This window comes from Triturus cristatus, chromosome 3_1 (genome assembly GCF_964204655.1).
Source record: "Triturus cristatus chromosome 3_1, aTriCri1.1, whole genome shotgun sequence".
In the NCBI taxonomy this organism is placed as follows: Eukaryota; Metazoa; Chordata; class Amphibia; order Caudata; family Salamandridae; genus Triturus; species Triturus cristatus.
Window position 1 is genome coordinate 760,385,149 of NC_140583.1, and position 24,286 is coordinate 760,409,434.

Sequence of the window (24,286 nt, forward strand, 5' to 3'; positions counted from 1 at the left end):
AAATGATTAAAACACTCAAGCTTTAAAACAGATAGTATTAGACATAGATCAATGTACACATCATCACACAGATAAAATAACTTTAAAAGATGCCAAATTTTACAATTGAATGCCAAGTGAGCGCTGTCGCAGCCCGAACCTGAACGGCTATCGCTGCTAAATCACCACACGCTGCGCGTTCGCGCCAGCGTTCGTTTTATGGTGGCCGGGAGGATCGCGCTAGTCCGCTAACCTCTTCCTAAAAGATGGAGGCGGGCCCGCTCGCACGGACGGGCTACGCACACCAGGACAGAAAGGCCGGGAGACGTGCTCCGGCGGCCGGAAAAGTAAATGAGGTTTAAAACCACATAAAATGATTAAAACGCTCAAGCTTTAAAACAGATAGTATTAGACATAGATCAATGTACACATCATCACACAGATAAAATAACTTTAAAAGATGCCACATTTTACAATTGAATGCCAAGTGAGCGCTGTCGCAGCCCGAACCTGAACGGCTGTCGCTGCTAAATCACCACACGCTGCGCGTTCGCGCCAGCGTTCGTTTTATGGTGGCCGGGAGGATCGCGCTAGTCCGCTAACCTCTTCCTAAAAGATGGAGGCGGGCCCGCTCGCACGGACGGGCTACGCACACCAGGACAGAAAGGCCGGGAGACGTGCTCCGGCTGCCGGAAAGGTAAATGAGGTTTAAAACCACATAAAATGATTAAAACGCTCAAGCTTTAAAACAGATAGTATTAGACATAGATCAATGTACACATCATCACACAGATAAAATAACTTTAAAAGATGCCAAATTTTACAATTGAATGCCAAGTGAGCGCTGTTGCAGCCCGAACCTGAACGGCTGTCGCTGCTAAATCACCACACGCTGCGCGTTCGCGCCAGCGTTCGTTTTATGGTGGCCGGGAGGATCGCGCTAGTCCGCTAACCTCTTCCTAAAAGATGGAGGCGGGCCCGCTCGCACGGACGGGCTACGCACACCAGGACAGAAAGGCCGGGAGACGTGCTCCGGCGGCCGGAAAGGTAAATGAGGTTTAAAACCACATAAAATGATTAAAACGCTCAAGCTTTAAAACAGATAGTATTAGACATAGATCAATGTACACATCATCACACAGATAAAATAACTTTAAAAGATGCCAAATTTTACAATTGAATGCCAAGTGAGCGCTGTCGCAGCCCGAACCTGAACGGCTGTCGCTGCTAAATCACCACACGCTGCGCGTTCGCGCCAGCGTTCGTTTTATGGTGGCCGGGAGGATCGTGCTAGTCCGCTAACCTCTTCCTAAAAGATGGAGGCGGGCCCGCTCGCACGGACGGGCTACGCACACCAGGACAGAAAGGCCGGGAGACGTGCTCTGGCTGCCGGAAAGGTAAATGAGGTTTAAAACCACATAAAATGATTAAAACGCTCAAGCTTTAAAACAGATAGTATTAGACATAGATCAATGTACACATCATCACACAGATAAAATAACTTTAAAAGATGCCAAATTTTACAATTGAATGCCAAGTGAGCGCTGTCGCAGCCCGAACCTGAAAGGCTGTCGCTGCTAAATCACCACACCACAGAAGGAGGTGCAATTTGTTTTACAGTGCTTGTTAGTGGATCATAATGTGTGCAGTCTACATCCTCATCTAGTTGTTGGCAGCTGCAAATCGATGGTCGCATACGTGCCAATTGTTTTTTTAGGAAAGTGTCAGATATGCAGAGGGTGGATTTCTGAAAGATGTGGAAGAAAAGGTGGTAAATTGTGAAAAGTGTGATAAACTGCAGGAGAAAGTTGGGTGAAAAGTGAAAAAGAAGGTCTTGGGCATTCAGAAGGCCACTGCCCCTTCTACAATCCTTACTAGTGTTTAATTCAAAGTCTTATACTTTCAGAATTTAAACATTTTCAATGTTAATTATTCACAACAAAAATCATTATTGTTATTAATTTATATGTTGTATCTAACTAGCATTGAGAAAGACAATAGGTCTGGCCTGTTTTAAGTATATTATTGGCTGTCTGTATACAATAACAGAAAACTCACAGAGAGCCACCAAAATACTGACGTGGTGTCATGCTGTGTAAAACACGGGATTTTAGTTTACATGTTTTAAGTCACACCTTTAATTGCATAGATAGACCATACCTCTTTGAAAGGATTCCTAGTTATGATTCTTTGGCCACTCCCCTTTTGGGGACCCACAACAGTGAGCGCCAGCTTAGCACCTCTTAAGCACCAGCACAGCACCACCACTTCAGCATGAATCAGCACCATCACACCATGACTCAGCACTACCACAGCATCCCTCAGCACCAGCACAGCATATCCTCAGCACCAACGCAGCCCCACTTCAGCATCAGCACAGCACCACCTCAGCATCACCTCAGCACAGCACCAACACAGCATCACTCATCACCACCTAGGCACCACATGAGCACCAGCACAGCACCACCACACCAGCAAAGCATCACTCAGTGCCACCACAACATAACTCAGCATCACTCAGCACTACCACATCACTGCATCAGCACACCACGACCACCGCATTAATGCACCACCAGCGCACAACCAACTCAGCACCCACACAGCCCCACCACAGCATCAGCGCAGCACCACCTCAGCACAAATGCAGCACCACCGCAGCACCACCTCAGCACCAGTGCAGCATCACCTCAGCACCAGCGCAGCACCAACTCAGCATCACTCAGCACCACCTGAACACCTGAGCACCATCTAAGCATCACTCAGCACCACCTCAGTATCACTCAGCACCACCTGAGCACCACCTATGCACAGCCACATCACCACCTCAGCATCACCTCAGTATCACTCAGTACCAGTGCAGGACCATCTCAGCATCAGCACTGCACCACCTCAGCATCAGCGCAACACCACCGCCGCATCAGTGCAGCACCACCTTAGCACCATGAATGTCCTCAACCAGAAGTGTTAGGTATTAACTGGTATTATTAGGTATTAGGTGCTGTGTATTAACTTCTATACAGTAACATTAAAGAAACATCCCTTATCAAAGACATACATCTGGCTGGACATTCGTCTTCATTATTTGTGAACTACATACAAGGGACTTCAGATGTAACTGCTGAACCACAGCTACTACTGGCAAGTCAGGGAAACTAAGGGGGCCACTGATATTTTGTGTAAGCAACAGTAGTCAAGCCCCGAGAGCCGCAAGGAGAAAACATGGATAATGACCAACGTTCCCACCTCCCCAAGGCTGGAGGAAATGCTTGAAAGGGCTCCTTACCTCTCTGCTTCTCCCTCTCTCTCTCTCTCTCTCTCTCTCTCTCTCTCTCTCTCTGTCTCTCTCCCTCTATAGCTCGCTGAGTTTTGATTCAATCACGCTCTTGCAATGGCTCGAAATTCAAAAAAAGGTGTCCAACTATGGGGTTTTGAAAGGTATACACTTTGTGTAAATGTGTGAGAGGTTGAATGCCTAAAAACACGAAGGCTGGAAGTAAACGCATCCTATGCTGAAATCAGATTGTCTCACCCTCTGCTATGTCTGACGTCACCACTGTCTCCTTCGCTCAGCAGGCTTCCAGGCACGATGACCTTTCCAAATTTGAGAACGTAGAGGAGCCCAGTTCTTCTCGGCACCACTGGAATGATGTGATTTCTTGACTACTGCAGGTTTCTGTAGATATAGATTTCCTGCACGCGCCACATAATTCACTATCTACTGCTTGATTTGCAGTTTATAACAACAAATGATTTCTTCCTAGCTTGAATGGCTCAACAGTTCTAAAAATGAAGCTGCACACGAGGTGCAGTGCCATGCCAGACTCTTAGAAAAGCCTATGTGTCCTCTTACAAGCTAATGACTGCTGCATTAAGGCAAGACACACGAATAGTGTTGCCAAGAAACGTGACTCTTGCTGTCAGAGCTACCTTGCTCACAGTATGCTACTCTGGCATGTAGGAAGGGCAGCATCACTAACATAATGGCCCCCGCTTCCTTGAAAACAAATCATTACATGTCAGTAAATATCATTTAGAACAGGATCTGCTGAATGTGTTATTTTTTTTCCTGAAGAAACTCTGTATTTTCAGCAGCATTGCTTTCCCTTTCCTATCAAGGTGTGTTGTATCGAGGTGAGTTGTCGTGCCGAAATAGCAGTGACTGTGCCACAGACCTTTTACCTAAATTAGAGTTTAATCGTAGACTGTGCTGCATAATTTCTGTAGTTTGTTGTATAATGTGTCTTTCATTTGCAGCAGACTTGAGTCGAGCCTGCCATATTATGTGTGGGCCAATCCCCCCAGGCAACAAAGGCAGGAATGTCTCCATATTTTCTAAGCCAACTAAAACATCTTAGCCCAGTACTGTCTTAGCCACAGAGCTGCGTAGCTTGGCCAAGATTCCTCTGTGGCTGGGACGGGTTGGGTGCCCTCACTAAAAGCAGGCAGTCTCTATAGATTGCGGTTTAGATTGGTCCAACGCATTGCTGGTGCATCAATGCTAGGGCGATTGCCGATGAACCCTACACTAAAAACCTGGTCTGAGAATGTTGCGGGCTGCGGCCGCGTGAAGGCACCCCCTCCGTTCTTGGTTTGCCCTGGTGGCCACCAGCATTCGTATTTGGGGATCGGGTCTTACTTTTCATCATCAGACTTTTACCCTGAGCAATAGAGAGAAATGCAGAAAAGAGAAAAAGAAAGAAGAAGAGGACGATAGGAAGACGGCAACAAAGGGAGGAAACAGATGGGGAAAGAATCTGCAAGACTGAGTTAAACAGACAGGAATTTTGGGGTGGTGGAACCAAGAGGCTGGACGAGCAATCAAGGCTCGGCAGCCTTCTTATTAGGCATTCGGCAACCCTGAAAATATGGCATCTCCGGTGGTGGGCGCCCAAGGAAAACGTAGGAACCATCGACTTATTTTTCTTTTCTTTTTCATATTTTTTTTTTTTTTTACAAAATAAGAACCAGGCGACTGTAAGGCAATAGAGAAGAGCTGCTCCTCTCTGAAAGCATTATCCAAGCACATACTGGCCCAGGAATGAGGTTCATTCTCATCACCTCATGTGTATGTGAAGTGTTTCGAAGTCTCTTTGGAGACAATAATGCTATATAAATCCAGGTGCAACACAGCACATATGGTGCCCACGACGGGGCTATAAGAGCACTCGAGGAGGCACGGGAGATACTGTTGAGTCCACAAACAAATGAAACTGGCAGGAGCGGGACAATGGGGCTGGACCAGTCACTGGCTGAACCACATTTAGGCCAAGATGTACAAATCCCCACAAAGCATATGATTCTCTATATTATTGGGTTTTCGACTCCAAAGTGTCTTTTCTTAATGCACAAAAGCCCTTTTACAAATCGGAAAATTATTTTCCTATCACTAAAAAGCATTTGCTGTCCTTTCTGGATCACAAATAAGAGGTGGCGTGAAAAGGGCACCCCCCTCCTAGCTGCTTTTTGGAAAGGAGGTGTGCTTGGATTTTGACTGCAGTTGCGGTTGCAAACAATGGACGAGTCACTGACCCTCAGGCGGGTGGTAAATGATTCACAAAGGGGAAGATGTGGGACACCTCCCTCTTACACATCACGTCATTGAGGAGAGCAGGCAGTGGTTCAGAGTAACATTGCCTGCTCTCTCACCCCACCATCACTTCTGAAACCACATTTTTTCAACCACTGTGCCACACTAGACAGAGGGTCTGATTCAGGGTTTAGCAGATGGAGTAAAGGCAAACTGGGTGGAGGAGGGAAAGATCCATTACAACGCAGTCATTACATCGAACTGCTTTTACAACGCAACTGTTACAAAGCAGCTACCATTACAGTGCATGCCATTACAACACATGTCACTACAACGCATGCCATTACAATGCATACCATTACAACGCATGCCATTACAATGCATCATAACGTAAGTAATGAAGATGTTTAAGTTTTAAGGTGGGTATGGGTTTTGGGGTAGTTAGGAATAGTAATTTTTACCCCTACGCTATCCAACACTTTCCCTACTGCTGCACTCACTGGAGTGGGAATAATATTTTTTACCCCTACGCTATCCAACACTTTCCCTACTCTTGCACTCACTGGAGTGGGAATAATAATTTTTGCCCCTACGCTATCCAAGAATTTCCCTACTCATGCACTCACTGGAGTGGGAATATACATTTCTACCCCTATACTATCCAACTCTTACCCTTCTGTTGCACTAAATGTAGTATGTGTTGTAATGGTATGCGTTGTAATGGAATGCGTTTTAATGGTAGTTTTTAAAAATGCGTTGTAATGGCATGCAATGTAATGGTAGTTGTGATGTAAAAACCACGTTGTTAAAGCATGCATTGTAATTGTTTGCGTTGTAATGTCATATAATGGTGGAGAAGGACTGTACATCTTCCACTCTTCCTTTATTGAGCCCGGCAAGTTTAGAGATGTTCGCCGGCCCGCAGAAGATATCTATACATTGAGAGATTACTATCAGTGCAAGAAAATTTTGATGTATAGCCCCATCAAAGATGATGGCCGGCCCTCAAACTTTTCTAAACTTTTTATTTTCTGAAAATCAACTCCTAAGTGGGAGTTTGTTTAAAAAAAAATAAAAGAAACTAATGAAACCCACACCATGAAGCTTTCTCGAGTTGTGCGCGTCATTTTCCTTGTATTACCGTCCTTCACCACCAGGATATACCTAGTGTTGCGAGATATTAAAAAAAAAAGCCATCTGAATGAATGCTGTAACCAATCGCCCCCAAGTGCATGGCATGGTTGATGGATATCGACATCAAATCTGACCTAGCAAGAAGGGAGAGATGCTGCTGTCCTTGTGAGCCTTGAGTGTACCGGGAGTGTGGACAGCAGAACAGTCTATCTACAAGCACCCACAGTGGTATCAAACTCATAATATATGCCTGCAGTCAGGGTTCCCTCTAGGGCCTGGTAAATTGCTAGTAGTAGAGTTCCATGATTCCCAACCCCAGCATGCGCCAGAGTACAAGTGCCCTCTGGTTTTCTAACCATCCTTTTGTCCATGGACATTCCACTCCCTTTCAAAATTTCCTCCCTTACACATTGGGCTGGAGCGATACTATCTGAGGCTAGGCCTTACCATCCGGTAGGACCTGCCCAATATTTTCTTATCAAAATCTGCACCAGTTGCTGAGAGGTAGAAACATCAGCAAGTCACAAATTCCCACTGGCCTGAGTCTGCTCAGCATTTTACCTTTCTGTAGTTGCTAAATACCAAACAATACCCACGGGTAGCAAAGTTACTTGGCTAGTTAGCACATTACAGAGATCAGTGTGTACGCAGAAAGGCCATAGGTTTCAATTGTGATTCTGCCAGTCCTGTGCCTCGTTTTTCTCAGGTTGAAACAACTGTTCTTGAGTATTTGTGTAAATTCAAGCATTGACAAAGTGTATGATTTGGATTACGTACTGTTAGTCACACTAATAAGACATCAATTAAAAATGAGGAATAAACTACTTGGTTGGTATGAGTAACTTAGTAAAAATGGCAAACGCTTGTGTTTTTCAGACTGTTCCATGCATCCCTTCGAATATATTTTTAACATTATTAATTCAGATATAATTAGGTTTAAATGAACAACAGGAAAAAGACATGCAAGTAGAAAAAAAACGTATATGTATTCTATTCCATGGAGATTTGGAGTTCCCAGTCATGGAGAAAAAATATTTTAGCCGCCTCTTTGAGCTATATATGCAGGTTAATCAGTTTGGAGTGGGTCGGCAATACAGATAATTGTATAGTTAAGGAAATGGTTGTTACAAATCTCTGGCATGGATTTGATTTTAAATATGATCATTCTAGTTTTTTGTGCTTATTAACTTTGTAAAAATCTTTTGACAAATTGCCAGAATATTACTTGTTTGACTGATATGATAAACTTACATCTTTATGGAACAATCCAATAATTCTGAGAGCGTTGATAGCTGGTAGTCAACTATGGCAGTAGAAAGGGATAAGGATTCTGGGAGATCTTCTTTGGGGGCACATGAACTCACATGAACTACAGAATGAATTAAGGTCTCCTCAATTGGGGACCTTTTTTTCAATATGTACAAATAAAAAACTGGTTGAACCACGCCAACAGTGGAACTATTAGAAATGAGACTGATTAAATTACACTCTGTCAAGGGGAGATTTACAATCAATATTTTAGCCTTTGGAACAGTTTTGAGGATGATAATACAAAGTAAATGGGAACATTTAGCACTTCATTTAGAATAAGCAGAACTGGTGATGATAGAAGACACTGGCTATACTATTTTGTACTAAGTCACTATAAGTACTCCCGTGGTTGACCAGTCAGTAAACAATATCTGTAGCTGACTAGAATGAAACAGAGTGATGGTATGCCCTATCTGAAGTGTCTAACATCACCTAAGTGTGGGGAAGGAGGCAAGTCCTTTTGTTATTATATTCCCTCACACACCCTAGTGGTGTCATGCTTCATCATTGGGACACCCCGACGCCTAGAAGTCAGGGTGGGCTCAACCAATATTTCAGGGAGCACTTACTGAGATGATATTTGGCCAGGGGGTTAAAGATTAAGAATCGGTGTCAGACCCCATTATTCCTTTATTCTTGGGTCTGGCACTGATAGTAAAAACAAAAATTAGAGGGTTACCAGGAATATTATGGTCCTAGGACCCTACTGCCATACTATTTTGTATTCAGAGTGTATCATACACCTCTAAAAGTCATTTTTTGGTTCCTGCCTCCAGTCCACCATGTCTTCAATGTAAGATTAATCAAAGATGTTCCGAATTACAGTTGTTTTGGTTGAGACTTCAAAGTAGACTTACAAGTTTATTAAGTTCAATAGGACCCCTGGAGCAATATCTGATGAAACTGCTCTTACAAGTCCACCGTTGCGGCGTACGAAGAGTAATCACATAGATTTGGAAGGGTAGTCTGCCACCAGAAGTTATGGAATAGCTCGTTTAGGTTAGGTTAGGCTAGGAGGAAGACACTGCTGCAAGGGGTAGGGCAATAGTCCAGCACTCCTGCACCTGTACGTGTCCTACACGGATACTGACCTCTCTGGATCCGTGTGTACCTTGGAGGGGTGGGCCGGTTTGTGCACAAATGACTTTGAGGCCTTGTTGAAATGTCCACCCGTGAGGATGGATGACAAAGCGAGACTAAGAGCAGCTGTACATGGAGGCGGGACTGCGGCGCCTTCTGAGGTGAAATGGAAGAATAAATAGCGTGATTTGAGGACGGCTTGGGACCAACAGATGGCAAATAACCTGTAGTGGAGCCACCTCACAAGGAAGCAGGCACAGAGCATGAAAAATACTAAAGGGGAGGGTTACCATCGGGCTGCGGAGGTAGGTGGCATGGCAGCACTGCAGTGTCTCAGTACTAGGGTAACAGAGAATGGTGCAAGCCAGGATTGCTGTGCGTTACGCAGGGCGGAGTGGGTCCCAGCGCTGGAATAGCAGGGGCCTGAAGGATTGGGTGTGGGAGGATAGGCCGCCGAGCTCAAAGTGTCTCACTGTTGAGGTAACATTAGGTGCTGCAGTAACGAGGCGCATTGGCTAACCTTAATTTGACATATGTAAACCGTGAGTGGCGTGGCTTCTGGGTTTGGGGTGTTAGACCCCCCTAAAATGTGTTCTGTAATAAATAGTTGGGTACTGGTGCTTTCAGTCGGGTGAGGTGTCGGTCGGATTTCACCTGGGATTTTACATGCCCACACTGACAAAAACACACACACACTCTCTCTCTCTGTCTTCTGCGCCTTATAACTTGGTTAGTTTGAAAACTGTTGTGTTTTTCAATCCACAGTTTCCAGTGACTCTGAAGCCCCCCTCCCTCCCTCGTGTCCTGCTTCTGATATAATGTATTTTTAGAAGGTATGCCAGCGTGATTGTTGGGAAATCTGAAGTGTCCACTCCCCCTACCCCCCTCCCAATCATACTGACCCTGTACACCGTGTGCTACTTTAGGACTCGCCGCAGGGTCCTATCCTCTTGCCTCAGTACTGGAGAGATCGGATAGAGGCAGAGGGCATGGTCCGAGCTTCGAGTTACTCAGAGCTAGAAGAGCAGTGACCGCCAGAGCGAGGAATGAGGTGCATCGGCGGAGCTGTGGAATGCAGCGTGCCTGCAGCAGGGCACGTTTATGGCAGACCTGTGTGTATTGTCTCTCTGCTGGAATAGAAGAGGGCCAGCATGGATGTGCTGAGAGCTGTGCGCGGGTCTCCCTACGAGCATTATTCGCCCTCGTCCAATACTGTGGAAGGTTATTCCCTAAAAATAATGAGTTCCTGAACAGCCCTCGTCCCTGCGCGTCCTCGGCCCTCTCACATCCTCTCCCCGCTCCTCTCAGCTGCCAGGAACGCTGGCATTCAAAGGAAAGGACGTGACTTCCTTCCGCCGCCGACTCTGCGCCCTCCTGCCCACGGCACTGGGACAGGCGCGCGCAGCGCGTCCAGCCGAGAGCAGAGAACGACGCCCCGGGAGCGCACTCGGAGGTAAGTCATGGGCTTTCGTCTACAAGGGCATGTGAGGGGCGACAAGGAGAAGCCAGACGCCTTCCTCTCCCCCGCCGACGACCAGTCTCACCTAATGTTCAACATTCCAGTGGCCAGGGGCTGACTTCAACACCCCATCCAACTCTAGATAAAGTGTTCACCACAGGCCACCATCAGCTAATAAAAGTCTTTTGAGTTGCTTTTGGTTGCCACCATTCACCACTGGCCGCCAGTTACTACCGACCACTGTGAGGCATCACTGCCCATCAATAAACACCACTTACCGTTGGCCCAGTGGTGCTGGAACAATTTATATCACTGAAATCGTAGGGATTGTGAAAAATCGAAGCGTCATCCAAATAAACCAAGCGTAACAAGTGTGCTATACTTTTTGGGGTGTGGTATAAAGACGTGGTGCGTTTTTAGGGAAATAGCCGCTACATTTACACAGACATGCAGTTTTAGTGATAAAACTATGTTAGTAGCTAACAACCAATATAGTGTGTGGAGTTCGGGCATCATCGAATATTTGTCATTTGTGCATCACCACGTAAAGTGTTTTGATTTGCTTTGATGCTATTAAGATCTTTGTTTCCATCCCACTTTAGAATGTGCTACATATTTGCTCTCCTAATTGCTGACATACTTTGAAATATGAGTATAGTTCATTTACAGGTATTTACATTTTTGTGTGTTTGAATAAAAATTGACAGCCTACATACAGCCTTTCCTTTTATACTCCCTGTAACCCAGCACGATTGTCACCTAGGTCCCTTTTACAAAACACTCTCACTTTACAGTCAGAGAAAGAACAGTACACACCGGTTTCACTATTAAAAGAGGCGGCAGCAATTAGGCAGAAGATATAGCCTGGCATTCGCCATTTGTCTTTGAACGCACAACAAATGTCAGCACATCATTTAAAGGCATCGTCATTGCTCATTCACCATCTGAACTCCAGCATGGTTATTTTGGGGGTGCTGCAGCACCCACACACCCCAACTTCCAGTGCTTATCCACCCACCATTCTCAACAGTTACTGCAATCACCAAAGTTTGCCACCCTCTACCACTATTCACCATCAACAACCATGAGTCACCGTCATTCCACATGCTTGCGGACTAGTCAGCACCAGTAGTTACTACCAGTAAACATCAACCGACTCCATTCAAAGCAAGCACCGTATGTCTAAACTCGTTCATTGTGCTCCACTCACTAGCAGCCACCACTGCACTGCGTACGTCATCTGCAGTCACCATCAGTATTACTAGCTATTCCTGTTTACTACAGGCCCTTTAGCTCTGCAAGAGTCACCAGTGAACACCAAACACACGTAACACTAGTTCTGCTCACTCTTCCCTCTGTTCTGTTCAACAGATCTCCGCTCCTCTTACCACTACTAAATACCAATCAGCACCAGTCACCAGATGCCAACAGTTCTGGACTTCCCCAGAGAAATGTCATACCCACCTTCTTTTTAAACGTGGTGTATTCAATTATTTATTAACAAATCATCCCGAGAGACAACAGTGCACTCTCTATGGTCACAGTTGCTCATATGTAATCCGAACAGTCATTATGAGAGCTTCCATCAATATTGACATATCCTTCACATTGGGCTATTTATAGCTCAATATCTGATTTTATTTTTAACTCGGGGCTTCCACACTGGACTTGTGTTATTATCTAGACATTAAAATTGGTCGACATCTTGTCCTACTGCGGATCTCCACACTCGTCTAATAGTGTCCAATTAATCTTAGCTCCCCTGGGCAAACCCTGCCTTACCTATCCTCTTATGGGAATTTACTTAATTGGCGGGTAACGTTGAAATAGATTCTTTGCAATGTGAATTTACATGCACAACATATGTATTCACATCTAAATCACAAATTCACACGTGAAGTGCAGCGGCACCCACATCAAATTTGAAAGTTTAGATGGAGAATAAACAATAAAGGGGTCCTTGAAGTGTTTTTCTTCTGTCAGAATGTGCTGTGTTTTTAACGACTGCCACATATTCCCTGTGCTGTGCCTTTGGTGAGGTGATATTTTGGCCAGCAGTCCCACTCCAATAATTGTTCCAGCACCACTGCACACATTCATGTCTGTCTTATTGTGTGTTAATTGAAAATAATGTGCTATTTTAGGGAGCACATGAGTCTACAGTTAAATAATAATTCGTACATTTATGAACATGTGTATATCGTCATTCTATTAAACAAAGATTGAGAAATGGTGGGATAATGTGTATGACGCTTTAAATTATTTATATTTCCAAGTTGCTATGATGAAATGAGGTATTCCATTAACGTCAAGGGGAATTATTTCTGATCCATTAGAAAATCAGATTAAGTTGTTATTAGAGCTTCAACGTGGTCTCTTAGTTCTGTGGGTGTGATACAAATAAATAAAACAAAATACATTTAATCATACAAAGAAATGTGGAAAGAACATTTTAGATTCCATTTTTACCTTCTATAAATTGGCGTAGGTTTTTTATAGTGGTATTTGTCCTTGGAAATGACAGACATGGCAATTGACAAACCTCTCACTTGGTATTTATATTTAAAGATAGATGTTTTCATGTATTGGATAAAATAAGCCCAGTTAATGGCCTGAGATGGATGCGTTTGTCAAAGCATGAAATGTTCTTTCCTCTCTAATTGGAGGCCTTCATACCTAATAGATTTACGGGAGGGTCCATGAGGAGCCTGTTTAGGTAACAGCAAAGGAGATCTATTGGTCATATTCTGAAATGAAATGGATGCCGCAAGGGGAGTTATGAAAACACACACTGTGCACGTGAATGGACCGATATACGGTGACTGCACATGCGAGCAGCTTTGCTTGTGGGGCACAAGGGGACCCCACAATTCTTTTCACAATAAGGACGTCACAATCGTCTTCCCTCTCAACCATTGTCAAAGGGGTGGCTCCCTCTCTGAAACTAGTGGAGGGGGATCATCCTTTCACGTCTACCCTCAACTTGTGCCCTAATTCTCTAATACCGGACCATAACGCTGCTCAGGTACATGTTAAAACTTCACCCTTGTAAGGTGATCCGGAGGACAGAATGTACCACTATCCCCACCCGTCAGCATTGACCCAGCTGCCGCCACAGGGAATCTCACCTACATTGTAGAAACCATGGCTGCATTAGGACTGACAGTCATGTCGCTGCAACCTAACAACCACAGAATAGTTCTATGTTTGTACTGTTTGTAGCCCGAGGAGGAAAAGATGCATCATCACCTGCCCAAACCTGATTCACCAGTTGAGTGTGGCGATCCATATGAGGTCGCACTGTGAGTATTTAATTGTAATTGCATTTAAATAGCACATACTACCCCTGACGAGGCGTTAAAAAGCTTTTGGGCGAGTAGCACGCCACTCCAGTACCCAAAAAGGATTAGTGGTGACTTAGTACAGGGAAATATGAAATACATTTGAGTGGTGGACATGTGAGTCTCTTATTTGGATTGAAAAAGAATAGTGGAGGCATAGGAGAGGGAAGGGTTTGCATTTATATAGCGCTTGGTACCCCTGATGATGCGTCAAAGTGTTTTTCGGTGAGTAGCACTCTACTGCGGAACCCAACCAGCATTAGTGGTGAATGAGTATAGGGAAATATGAAATTAATTTGAGCAATTCACATGTGAGTCTGTTAGTTGGATTGAAAAGGATAGCGGGGGATAGAAGAAGGAGGGTCTAGAAAGTGTTTATTTGGAGATCACAGCAGTAGGAGGAGTTTTGGGATGAGTAGAGGGGAAGAGTCAGAGGGAAGGGTTTAGAAAGATCTGAATAGTAAAAGATGTTTGAGATGATGCAAGGAGGGATAAAGGAGAGAAGAGTCTAGAAAGGGTTATTTTGGGGATCATGGTAGTAGAATGGGGTTTGGGATGAGTCATAGAGTGGAAGCAGAGAATATATTGAGAGAGGTATAGGGTGAAAAATAGGGTTGTGCCTTGCAGAGAGTAATAGATTGAGGTTTGGGATGAGTCAGATAGTGTAGGTAGAGGAACAGAAGCCATAACTGTCACCATAGAAAGATGTGTGGTTTAGTCAAATAGTCTACCAGAGGAACAAACCCGTTTTCAGTTACTTGGCTGTATTGATAGTTGTGACGCTGAAGATGATCAGAGCATGATTTGAACTAACAACACAAAGTGTAGGGACATTGCCAGTTTAGTACCAACCTGTTAATGCAGGCGCCAACAACCATTCGCCAGAGAGCAGAGGAAAGCATGAAGTCAACTAGTGAGACCACTGAAGAAGCTAGAGAAAAAGGACTGGAAAAGAGAAGAAAGGTAACAGGACAACAGCTACAGGAAATACCAGAACCGCATGAAGGCATACCTTCCTTGTCTTGTCAACGTTGGTTGCCTGTCATTGTGTATTGTGACTGGCCAAATAAGAATTTTGATGTCGTAGGCAGAAATGCAATTTGTTTAGCAACAAAAAGAGTCAAAAACAGTGTCGTACATGAGTTGTCAAAACTACACAGGATTTTGTTATAGGTTTTGCCTGTGCTTGCAAAATCTCATGTAAACAAAGAAAAATCTCGAAATAGTCTTAGAGCCCTCCCATTACGCATTATTACTTACCACTGGTTCGCTTCCAGGTTACACTTGTTTCCTTGCTTCTTATTGGTCAGCACCTCCTTCCTGTTTCCTCCTCGGGTTTTGTATGTGTCCCTGACATAAAGCATGGACCAAGTACAGCTTCCTGTGTGCGGCCAGTGCCCTTCCATTGGCCGCAGGCTCCTGCAGGTACACTTTTCTTTGTTTTACTTTTGCACATGCACTGTTGCAGAGGTCATGTGTCAGCAGTCCCTCTTCCTCACCCAAGTCTTCCTCCAGCTGTAACTGCACCCTCAAGTTGCTTCCTGCCGCCCTCCTGCTGTCTGTGGTCTCTCCACCCACAGCTGTCTGTTGTTTCCCCACTATCCCCCTTCCCGCTATCTATTGTTTCCCCACTCACCTCCTCCCGCTGTACATTGTTTCCCCACCTCCCACCCTCCTCCTGCTGTCCGTTGTTTCACCACCCCATCCTACTCCCTCTGTCCTTTGTTTCCCCATCACCCCTTGCCCTCCTCGTGCTGTTCACTGTTTCCCTCATCTCCATGCCTGCCTCCCTTGTACGTTATTTCATCCTCCCAGTGACTAGAAAGAACCGAGTGTTCTCACACCAAGCTGGTTTCCCATCTGGTAATTTAATGTCATTTCACCATTGTCTGCGCAGCGGTTAACATCTTTACAGAATGGACTCCAGACCTTTACTTCCCTAAAATATGGCTATCATCTTTTCAGAGTCTGTCTTCTCCCTCGTAGATGCTTCGCTATACCGCTTAAGATGTCAGCTGGTAGTACCTGAATATTCTTCCTCTGGTACTCTGTAAGCTTGTTAGCAACTGTCAAAGGACCTAATCCTTCCATCTTTAAACATATCTCCCAAAGTTCTACATTCCTGCCGTAGTCTAAATGTGTTCATTGTGGTGGGGGGGCGTAGCTTGCCGAGGGTTAAGATGGCTGTGCTCTGAGTGAGCTCCGCGAGCCATCGTGAAAATCCTACAATTATCCTGACATCTTAGCCTGCAAAACACAGCCGATCACTTGCCCCGCTGATGGCGCACATCCGTTCGGTGTGCCTGCCGACCAAACTTACACGTCTGGAGGGAGTGATGCAATTGCGGCCTACCATAGGGGCCTGCTGTCCGAGCCGCGGCGACTGCCGCTGCTCCTGAGACCCGACCGCTGAAGGCTTGGTCCCGGGGGGCGCTGAGGTTGCGGACGTGCGCCTGGCCCCTAACATGACTCCTGGTTCGGCTGTTGCCCTCTGGTGCTGAGCTGGACGGGTGCCGAGATTTAGATTCCAGGAGGAGAGCGCTAGACCGGCAGAGAGTGTGGGGCACTGAGCCCAGCTGGGGTGCTACGCCAGGCCGCGGCACGAGAGTGGGTCCTTGGAGGCTTGCTGCTAGATCCTGTTGGCCTGAATTGATGAGGGAAGAACTGCACATGTAGCTGCGCACTAGCTGTGGGCTGTTTGGTGCCGGGCGGGCTCTCCAACCTTAAGCCAGGAGCCCCCGGGCGGCTGACTGTGCCCGGAGAGAGCGAGACACAGGCCACCGTCTGGAGACTTTCCCATGCGACGCCTGAAGACAGTGGCTGGTCGGCCTACAGGCATTGCGCCCGTCAGGTAGCGAGGCCTGAGCGCTGCGGCCCTGAGGCCCAGTTGGCAGTGAAAGAAGCTGTAAGAGCCTGGATGCTACGGGGCCGCATGGTGAGTGAGGCCTTGAATTTCTGATGAAGAGTGAGGGCCCAAGCGCAATCACTCTACTATAAGGCAGAATTTGTAGAAACAGGCTTGGACTGCGGGTGAGTGTCTACAGCCTTGGCGCCATAGCAGCACAAGACCCAGAGACCAGGGATCACTGTATGGTGAGTACACGGTTGGCAGTTGGGGCTTGGGGTTTGCTGTGCCCTGTTCGTGGCCAGAAGGAGGCCATCCACCTCCCCTTGCAATTTACTACCCACCATTTTGGGGCTGCTGCGCCTGTTCCACCTGACCCCACCTACTTCTTCGCAGAGCCTTTGCTGAGATTGTGTGGGTGCTGCCTGTGACCCCTGGCTTTGCGGATGGCGCTTGGGGTCTGCTGGTGACATTCAACAGATATTGGATGCGATGTGGAAAAGTCTATCAACCATAGATGGAAAAATAGACACCATAGCCTACCGCTTGGACCGAATGTCGGAGCGACTCGACAAATACTCTGAACGCCTAGACATGACCGAGAGACGGGTGTTGGAGGTGGAGGAGGCTCAGTCGGAGGCAGACAGCACCCAGAAACAATTGGCAAAAACTCTCACAGTTCTGCAGGATAAAGCGGAGGACTTGGAGGTGAGATCACTGAGGAGTAATATCCGTATTACGGGCCTTCCAGAAGCTACTGCAATGGGCAATATGGCAGTGTTCATTGTGAAGCTCCTGGTTGCGCTTATGGGCCGCAATATCTTGTCGGGCATGTTTGTGGTGGAGCGTGCCCACCGTTCCCTTGGCCCTAAGCCTCCCCCTGGTGCTGCGCTGTGCCCAGTGATTGCAAAACATTTGAATTACAGGGACAGGGACGCTGCATTGTGACAGGCCAGAGAGAGAAGACCCGGTAGGAGTGGTTAGGTCGTAGCCGATGCACAATAAGCTGAACTTCAGTTACACATAGGAGCAGAGCCTTATGCGTGACCTACCGGGTACTGTTGAAGCCTGGATAGTCTACAGAATTGGGTAGATCCAGGTCCAAACAGGTATACGAATAATAAGACATTTGTTGTGAGGAAAATTCGATGTCACAAATTTTAGTGTAGATAGTCTCACCTCTCCGGTCCCGAAGAATCGCAAGTAAAATACACTTAGAGTGAGAAACATGTTGACCTGCATTTTTTCAATAAGTACATTCTAATCCTAGACATTAAGCTTGGGTGAGAGCCTTGTTGTTTGTTTTTACTTACGGTAGGAGACCCCCAGAATAAAGTTTGTCTTTCTAGGTTCTCTGAACCCTATTTTAATCACCTTCCTACATCTACACAGTTCTGGCCCCACACCCGCACTTCACCATACAGCTATTGGATAAAAGATCTCCGATAAAGTGCCCCTACTACAGGAGCCCGTTGGGTATTGCACCGCCGGCCTGACGAGGAGCAGCCAGATGATGAAGCATGACGCCTGAAAGGGTGTGTGAGGGCATTACAATCCAATACATGGATTCCCAACTCTAAACCCTGGCTGGGGTATAGTTGGTTCCTGTCTCCCTGACTCTTATACACTGACATTGAGGAACAGCATAATCTTCTTTTTGAATCCAGGGAGAGAAGAGACCTTCGATATGAGGGATCCTCGATATCGCTGTTTACGGATTTTACCATGAAGGTACAAGAGGCCAGGCAACAGTTTGCTCCTCTGAAGCAAGGCTTGCGTGAGCACAATATGGACTACGCAACGCTATACCCAGCCAGACTTAGAGTCACCAGGAATGGAAAATCAAAGATCTTCTTAGATCAGAAGTCCTTGCAGAAAGCCCTCAAAGAATACTCTAAATCTGATGGTGCGGCTCCTAACATGGGACGTCAGGGGCCTCAATGATTTTAAGAAAACTAGAATAGCAGCTGCTTATCTCACTAGACATAGTATAGACGTCGCCCTCTTGCAAAAGACCCACTTGCCCATAGACAGCTGGATGTTAACGCGTAGGCGATTACTTGGCGCATTTCATGCTGCGGGCTTCTCCACCCACACGAGGGGGGTACTCACATGGGTTAACCCAAAATCAGGCATTTCGCTTGAGGCAATTGAGGCGGACATGGGGGGCAGGTATGCTATTTCCAGGTGCAAGGGGAGGGGAATGGAGTTCCTTATTGTCAATATTTATGGCCCAAACTTTGATCACCCACAATTCTATTGTGAGCCCCTAGAGCGCTTGCGTGGTTACCCATCGCTCCCGCAGATATGGGGTGGAGATCTCAACTGCGTCCTTGATCCTGCTTTGGATCCTTCGGGGGACCCTACTCGGCGCCTGTCGTCAGCTGCTAAGGCTATAGGCGATGCCATTTCCCAGTTAGGCATGGTGGACGTCTGGCACTTGCGTTCCCCGGGGGTGGGGGGCTTCACCTATTATTCGGCCCCACACGATCTATATACCAGAGTTGACTACTGGTTCACATCTGGTTCTCTATTCCCCCTGATCCGCAGTTGTGTGATACACCTTCGTTCTTACTCCGACCATTCGCCTATACAATTTGACTTTGAGAGCCCACTGAAGAGACCTACCCGTTCACATGGCAGTTCCTGCCTTACACACTCCTGGTTAGTGTGAGATGTCTGAAGCTATAGAGACTTTCTTTGCTACAAATATCGGATCTGTTAAGCAGTTCGCAACGGTATGAGAGACCTTTAAGGTCTACATAAGAGGGATTGCAATGGTTAAGCACTCAGGGGTACTCCGCTCAATAAGAGGACAATTGGAATCGCTTAAAAAGAGACTGGCTGTTCTCGAGCGAGATGCCCTAGAGGGGGGCAATGATCAAGTCACTGAGGAACTTAAAAAAACTTTAGAGGAATACCACGAGTCTGCCGACAGAGAAGTCAAGTATTTAGGGAAGTACGCTGTTGCTAAATCGTATGGTGAAGGGGAACGACCAGACGCAACTTCGACTGGCATATTGAGGGGCAGACGGGAGACTGCTGGAGTCACGGAACTCCGCGCAACAACAGGACCGACGCTGCGAGATCCAGATGCTATAGCAGACAGATTTAGCCAGTATTATTTAGATCTATATCACGCTAGGGCATCTGTAGATGAAGCTCCATTTCTAGAATACCTAGAGCACATTCTACAAGGAGTTCATGGAGATCCCAGTTTCTCGTTTAATCACCCTATTTGAGGAGATGGTCTAGAGTGGTGAGTTGCCCCCGTCCATGCGGGATGCCCTACTCATCACTCTCCTGAAGCCGGGCAAACCTCCTAATGAATGTTCATCGTACAGACCATTATCCTTACTCAACATAGACACCAACTTATTCGCCAAAGTCTTGGCGAACCGATTGGCCCCATTGTGGAAATGTGTAATATTTTACTACGCATAAGCTACAGCTATTTTGGCTGTGGTGTTCATTTTGTTTCCTTCGTAATTCTTCCGTCCTCGGATGCTTGTCTTTTCACTCTGCTTGTGGTATCTATTTTAGTTGACTTCCTGACTCAGCTAAAGCAATGCACGTGCTGAGGGTTTGTAGCTGCCAGTGCATCAGGTCATTGATGTTAACTATTGACCATTTACTGCTGCCTTAAGCATTTCTGCTCCCCCTCCCACTTTGCTGACCAAGTGGTTATTCATCTGTCCTTGTTTCGTGATAACTATTTCTAAAACTTGTTCTTCCTATTTCTGTTCACATGCTTACAGTGCAGAAAACTGGTATAAAAGGGACACAGTTTGTGAATTCAGTGTACTACCTCCTTGCAGCACTTGAGAGTGTTGTGTGGATGTGGTCTCACTCATGAGTGATTAATAAACTTGTAATTTATTTCAACTCCAGTGCTGATCTCTATTTTGTTGGTCTCTGGACCTGTGGACAAGAGGGTGATCCTGCACCAGTCTGCCCACTTTTAGGCACATTTCCACACCATTGGTTACACTCCTGGTCAGGGCCGAGCAAGCAGGGTTTGTTCCCAAATCGCAGCTTAACATACAATCTGCGCACTGTGTTTGGCACTATACAGCACACTAAACCAGAGACAAAGGCTGCTGCGATCTTTTTAGATGCCAAAAAGGCCTTTGATTCAGTGGAGTGGGGCTTTATGGTGTTAGTATTAAAGCGGATGGGGGAGGGTGATCTCTTCTCACAGCTAGTAACTGTCTTATATAACTCCCCTACTGCCAGGGTGAGCTGGTAACTGCCCCTATCAAGATATCCAAATTCACGCTCGAACTGCTCTAGTTGTTATTGCTGTGCGTGCTCTCTGTTAGGTCATTTGACGGCTGATTATACATGATTGCCTAGGCATTGGTACACAATGCATAGTATGATGTGTATGTAGCACTTTTGACTGTACTGCCTTATGGACTTGTCCTCTGCTACTGGATGCGTTGCCAGATCACTACTGATGTAACACAGTGACTGCGTGTTTTTCCTTTTTGTCTTAGTATCGTCTTAATTTTATTGCAAAATTCAATAAATATATCAATATTTTTTAAAATGTGTTCATAGTGCACATCATAGTGCACAGGTATAAAGTATTTGTAGAAATTGAGATGTGTGTGTGTAGAGAGGGTAAAGATGACATGCTGCATGCTGACATGGTGCCTGATTAGCCCACTGTTTGTATTGTTTAATTGAATTGTATCATGTTTATTCCTTATTTTCTGTTGTTAATTTTTTTATATTAGTTTTGTGTAATTGTATTCCTTATTCCTGTTGTTAATTATTTTTCTTATCTCTGCGTTGTTTTTTGAGCTGGCTAGCCTCACCACTCACTCTTTCCCGCCCGTTTCGGTGCTCCTCCTTTCCGCCACCCAACGTTCCTCCCCCCTCTCAGGACCTACTTCATAGAGGCCGCAGTGTGGCTGCACCACCGGCAACACCAGAGATTCCACAATGCACACGACCACCACCACACCAACCACGCCCACCACGACTGCCTCGAAACTACTCGACTGCCTCCTGCTCACTGCACAATCACTTTGCAAGCACGCCACAGAGATTTGGGACAGCATCACCTCCTTCACCCGACGTCATCTTCCTCACCAAGATCTGGCTCAACCCTGCTTCCGCCCCTGGCATCGCACAGCTACTCTTGATGGCTACACCATACAAGGAGCCATAATCGCCATCATCCACAAAGAAACCATACACTGCCCCACCACCACAGAAGAAACCACCTCGATCATATAACACCTCAGTTTCCAACTCCAAACCAATGGCAGAACCACTATCAGAGGCACCCTCACCTACAGACCTCCAGGGCCACGCCCCAGTTTCCAGCAACGCCATCCACAACTTCATCGTCCCATTCGCCATTGATTCCTAATGCTGTGTCTTTTTCTGAGACCTCAATGTCCACCTCAATGACCTCAACAACACTGCCAACCTCCTTGAAAGTATGAACAGCATCGGCCTCACCCGACTAGTCACCAGCCCCACACTCCGTGCAAGACACATGCTTGACCCCATTTTCATGCCCAGTGACAGAGTTAGGTACAGTCATGTCTCCGAGCTCACCTGGACAGACCATGCCATCATCTACTTCACCATCACAGGATCCCCTGGCACTGCCACCAAGCTGCCCAAAACCTCATAATGCAGTTGGAACAAAGTGTCAGGGAGTTAGTGGACCGAAGCCCTCAACACCTCCCATCCTGACACCGCAACCAACCTAGAACAGGCTATCAAGAACTTGTATGCCTGGATCACCAACTGCGCCAACAGAGTTACCCCGTCAAACCATCCTAACCCAAGAGATCAACCAAACAGGCCAGTTGGTACACCACGGAACTGAGAACCTCGAAAAGCAACTGCAAGTGACTAGAAAGGAAATGGCGCACCAGCAAGGATCTCACAGACCGACCACTTTCAAGACAACCCCCAGCAAATACCACCAACTTCTGAAAGACATGAAAAGGAGTGGCCTGGCTGACTGCACCAAAGCCAGTACTAACCACAACAAAGAACTCTTCAACATCATCAGAGTTCTCCAACCCCCATCCACCGAAAACATCATCACCTCTTCTCAGGAACTTTGTGACACCCTGGTGACTTCTTCCATGAAAAGATCTCCACCATCTACAAGAACCTTGAACCCCAACCCATCCCCTCCGCCTTCTACAGCCTCCTCATTCCCACAGATGCAAACCCTGCCCACCTACTCATCACCTGGGACAGGCTCACCACACAGAAACCACAGCCATCATGAACTCCGTCCACTCAGGACTTGAGCACCCATGGATTCCTGTCCCCACCACATTTTCAGCCTCAGGAGGAAGAAGATCAGCAGCGAGATTACCTCCATTTTCAACGCATCCATCACCATGGCTACCGTTCCTGAAGAATGGAAACACACAGAAGTCAAACTCCTTCTGAAGAAACTGTTTGCCAACCCCAGTGAACTCAAGAACTACTTTCCCATCTCTCTGCCCTCATTTCCTACTACTAAAGTCCTCAAAAAATCCATCAACCGCCAACTCACAGAGCACCTGGAAAACAGCAATCTGCTGGACAGCTCCCAATATGGATTCCAAACCTACCACAGTACCGAAACCGACCTGGGGAGAAATGGTGGCCCTGGTCCTCCTCGACCTCTTCGCAGCATTCAAAACCATATCCCACCACACCCTTATCAAGAGGCTTCATCACATTGGGCTCCAAGGAAACACCCTCAAATGGATTGCCTCCTTCCTCCCAGGAAGATCCCAGAGAATCAGCCTACCACTGTTCACCGTGGAACCCAGGAGCATCATCTGCGATCCTCAAGACTCATCCCTCAGCCCCCACACTGTTCAACTCTTACATGACCCCCTTGTCCAACATCGTCAGAATCCATGCACTAAACATCATATCCTGTGCAGACAACACCCAGCTCCTCCTCTCTATCACCATGAGGGCCAACTTCCACAGGTGCATGACAAGCGTCACAGACTAGATGAAAAACAACTGCCTAAAACTTAAAACAGACAAAACCGAAGTGCTGATCTTCAGGAACAACTCCGCCCCGTGGAACAACTCATGGTGGCCCTCAAAACTAGGACCTGTCACCCACTCCGACAGACCATGCTCGTAACCTTGGCATTTTCATAGACCGCAACCTCACCATGAAATGCTAGATCAATGCAGTCTCTTCTGTCTGCTTCCTCACTCTTCGCATGCTCTGGAAAATCCTCAAATGGCTCCTCGTCAACACCAGATGAACTGCCACTTATGCTGTAGTCACCAGCTGGTTGGACTACGGCAACGCACGCTAGGTAGGATTCACCACTCAACTCCTGAACAGACTGCAGACCATACAGAACTCAGAAGCCAGACTCACCTTCGACCTTCCCAAACAGACAACATCACCCCCACCTCAAGAAGCTGCACCGGCTCCCCTTTCAGACGAGATCCCAATTTAAGATGCTGATCCACACCTACAATGCACTTCACAATCAAGGACCAGCATACATCAACCACTGCATGAACTTCTACCAATCCTCCACACACTGGTGCTTCATCTCCCTCTCTCTTACTCACAACCCCTGCATTTGCCAAAGCAACAGTGGAGGACG

The 24,286-nt window shown here is 46.5% G+C and overlaps 1 protein-coding gene across 2 annotated transcripts in view; it reads left to right on the forward strand.

Annotated features, from left to right (window-relative positions):
- Nucleotides 1–24,286, forward strand: part of SYT8 (synaptotagmin 8) — a 255,429-nt gene that overhangs the window by 24,291 nt on the left and 206,852 nt on the right. Inside the window, exon 1 of one of the 2 annotated variants that reach the window (XM_085644927.1) lies at nt 9,939–10,484. The exons of the other annotated variant lie outside the window; for it this stretch is intronic. The gene's annotated coding sequence lies outside the window, so the exon portion shown is untranslated. Of the gene's footprint in view, nt 1–9,938; nt 10,485–24,286 lie in introns of those variants that run through there. 2 annotated transcript variants of the gene reach the window in all.